At 29.9% G+C, this 3,937-nt stretch overlaps 1 non-coding gene across 1 annotated transcript; it reads right to left on the bottom strand.

Moving 5' to 3' along the window:
• Positions 1–1,105: 1,105 nt before the first annotated feature.
• Positions 1,106–1,177, bottom strand: TRNAC-GCA (transfer RNA cysteine (anticodon GCA)). The gene has a single exon. It is a non-coding gene; the product is annotated as a tRNA-Cys (tRNA).
• Positions 1,178–3,937: the final 2,760 nt, after the last annotated feature.

Below are 3,937 nucleotides of genomic sequence, written 5' to 3'. Positions count from 1 at the left end.
ATTTGTATTATATCATGTGAGTAACGTGATAATATACTCCAATGAGCAAATTTTATACAAATACAACAAACATGCTATGTAAACCTGTAACCCGTTACAGTTCTACGAATTCATTATATACCTGTATTATGTTTTAAATATTATGAAAATGTCAGGTTGACAATTATGTAAGATTAAATTCTTACCTAGTACGAACTAAAACCAAAACACAGATTCTCCATCGTGTTAAATAAAGTTTTTTTTTTATTTATACTAAAAATATTTTTTTCAACGTTATCAACGTTAAATAAAATAAATAAATTTCCATTTCTTTGGGTACTGCCATTTGTCAATGGTTCAACTCCTTTTCGTAGTTTATTCAAATGATTTAATTTTTAATTTTTATTTCATTTAACGGGTTGTCTGGAGTGAGCTTTATGATCTTCTATACATCTTTCTATCACGACCTCCATCCCCTTTCCTTCCCGTTCTCTAGTAAAGCGTTGACGTGTCACCCATGACAATTGCCCGATCCCACTCTCTTCACTTGAAATTTCTTCTTTCCACAAGTGTTGAAAGAACAATGAAAAAAGAATACTTGAAACATGAACGGAGAAAGAAGATCGTTATATATTCTAGTATGAACGAAGAAAGAAAAATACGAGAAAATGGACGGGTTTCCTCATCTGTAGAAGCGGAGTTGAAATTGTTAAAAATAATTATGCACAATTTCAGCTATTTCCTTAAAATATCATACCAACCATTTTCTACAGCAGATAATACAGTAGTATTTCATAACATAAGAAAATACGTACAGTTAAAGCATGGTGTTTTAAACAACTTTAAATATAGTTTGTGTGTATCTAACTTCATTAATTTGAAAAATGAAGAAGTAATTTAAAATTAAATTAATAATTAATAAACGTTTATTGCATATTCTTTATTTCTGTATTCATAATGTAATCTGCACAGCTAAGGCAGTCGTAAAAAATTTAAGGCTTAACAGTTGCATGATAAGATTAAAAAAATCCTACTTAGTTTCGCAATCCATTTAATATACCTACCCGTTCATTAATATTATAAAAATAAATTCTTAGGAGCCATAACAAAAAATATATATATATTAAGGGGACACCCGGGTTTGAACCGGGGACCTCTCGATCTGCAGTCGAATGCTCTACCACTGAGCTATATCCCCACATAAGTTGAAGAGCAGCGTTCAAACTAGCTTGTCTGTTTTTCACTCCCACTCTTTAAACAAAGGATATTAAAACGAGTTGTGTCAGCGATAATGGAATTAAAACAAAGAAGCGATAAAACATTTTAATACTTAGCAATTTTGGTGAATTTTTGGAACTGAAAAGCATTTTTGGAACTGGAATGCATTTTTGGAATTAGAATGCATTTTTGGAACTGAATTGCATTTTTGGAGCTGGAATGCATTGAATTTTTTAAACTGGACACACTTACTCGACGCCACCCGTATCACATAATATATTTACAATGCAATCCTCATACTATTAGAGCCAGAAAATTCGGTTCTGTCTCATAACTTTATACCGTTATAGAAAATCCATCAAAGGGAACATTAACATTTTGTTAAAATATTCTCTTACTAAATAACTACCCACGAGTCATGGACAGGGAATACACGGCACAATTTAAATTAGCATTTGTAAAAGTGGCCTCGTTCAATGGGGTATAGTTTCCTTGAAATAAGGTATAAAATTAACCCCGGATTTTGTATAAACCTTTTATGGAACACGTTCATTTTAAAACGGCCAGTTAAATTCGATAATGAAGTCACGCAGCATCCGAAATGGGATTAAGGACTCCATAAAAACATTTGGGATATTGAACAGGACCCTCAGATAATCCCCTCTAATCAATTTGAAGTACATCCCTTAGTAAGAGCAAATCCTGGTATCATATTGGGCTTAGGAGTGTGTAATACGTACGGCACACGATCCCCTTTGTTCCTGTATGTATAAATTCCCTAATCTCGTATTTGGCACAGGTAGAAACGTATCGTATGACAACAAAAATACCTTCGTGTCTTTCTTTTCTTGCTCGTTTTGATAGGATAAGTAATATAATTCCACTGATTTTTATGGTTCTCAAAATAATATTGGATTATTATTTCTGCACAACCTCGGAAATATTAACACACAAATATTTTTTTTTTGCAATTTTAATATTTTGAAGGCAGTTGTTTGTTTTATTATAAATATTACTCTAGGGCAATTTCCTTTCTCAAAAATTCGGTAGGTACTCAGGTACTCTCTTCGAATTTACAATATATATTCCAGTACATTTCTATTTTTTTTAAATTGGACACTTCGAATTTAATATTTAATTTCTATCGCAAGATTACACTACGTATGAGAAAGGTCGTATTAGGTTTGTCAAGTTAATTATTAAAAGGAACTTTTTCATACAAAACTTAAATATTGATTTGAGGCCAAAAGACCCAACTAAACAGAACAATAATCTTTTATCCGGTACGTATATGAGCTACTTCATTAATTTATTATTCAAATCACAAAATATAGGCCATTAAAGAAATCGATTTTACAAATATTTGTGAGTTAACGATAATTAATTAAAAAATAATTTAGCCTTACTTATTATGTAAAAATATAGAAATATTAAATAAAAAATATGAATTACTTAAAAAGCATTTTGATGAGCTTAATTTAAATAAAAAACAATCAATTTTCGTTTGAACACAAATTTGTAGAAAATGAATTTTAAATTTCAACCTAAAAACGTTTTTTTAGGATTTTTTTATTTTATATTTACATAGTAGGATTAGGCAATTCATTGAACAACCGTTCCCTTGGTCGAATATTTCACAAATTAAATTATCAAAGATAATAAATAACAAATTTTACGTCGATACAATAGAAGATTTATTTTCTCCATTATCATTGCTGAAAGTTTAATAGTCATTGTTATTTATCAATAATATTATTTTGAATAATTCCATATGACACTGTCCCTTGCGGAAGAAAAGATTTGAATTGATTTTATATCTATTCTGAGAGTTATCGTTCCGACAAAAAAATGCCACCGGACTTGAAATATAGTTTCGCAATTTATTATCTGATATTAATGGTATGAATAATGTAAAGGCTTCGTATAATGGCAAGGTGGTTTATGATACCTCCGCGGATACATAATAGGAAAATACGCACGAAAATTACGTTCTATTATTAGCTGGAAGAGAATCATCTACCCTTAGCTGTTTCGCCTTTCGTTTCCGTAACAAACACAGTAAAAATATGATTAAATTTTCGCGGGTTTGAAACCCGACCGAAACAAGTAAAATTCTACCTACTTTAGTGTTTTAGTGTTTAGTTTATTCGTATTTCTAAATAGTATGAAACGATTCCACTATCCGCGTCTGCTGTTTGTGCATTTAGTTCCTTTAAACTATGCAACGGAGTTTGATATGGTTTTCATTATCATCTAGAGAATTTCTCCCGGAAGGTTTATATATAAAATACATGGATATTATATTTGTTGAAAGTAGAGAAAAGTTGAGCAACGCCGGGTTCACGTCAGCTAGTCCATGATATTTTAATTCCACTTAAAATCAATCAAAGATTGATAGTAATTTCAAAAAATTCATCATGATTTTCTACTGAAAAACTTTTAACAATATTCATTATTCAATGTACTTACAATTGACGAAATATATAAAAAAGTATTCAATTATACATTTTTTTAAAGATCAACCAACCCGATATTAGAATTACATTAAAACCATATCATAAACACTAAGCGTATTAAAAATTTCAACCTCGATCTTGGAATAAATCCTTTAAATCTAAAAATTATCGAAAATATTTCAGTGTCAATTGAAAAATTACATTACCGTAACAGTCCTTTATCGTTGTGATAAAAATCTTATTTTGCCGTTTTTCCCAAATTTTGTTTAATTACTTATATTTAT

Source organism: Hesperophylax consimilis, chromosome 3 (assembly GCF_061612785.1).
Source record: "Hesperophylax consimilis isolate HC1 chromosome 3, BYU_Hcon_1.0, whole genome shotgun sequence".
Lineage (NCBI taxonomy): Eukaryota > Metazoa > Arthropoda > Insecta > Trichoptera > Limnephilidae > Hesperophylax > Hesperophylax consimilis.
Note: the sequence above shows the minus strand (reverse complement) of the source record. Positions and strands in the feature narration are given on the sequence as shown.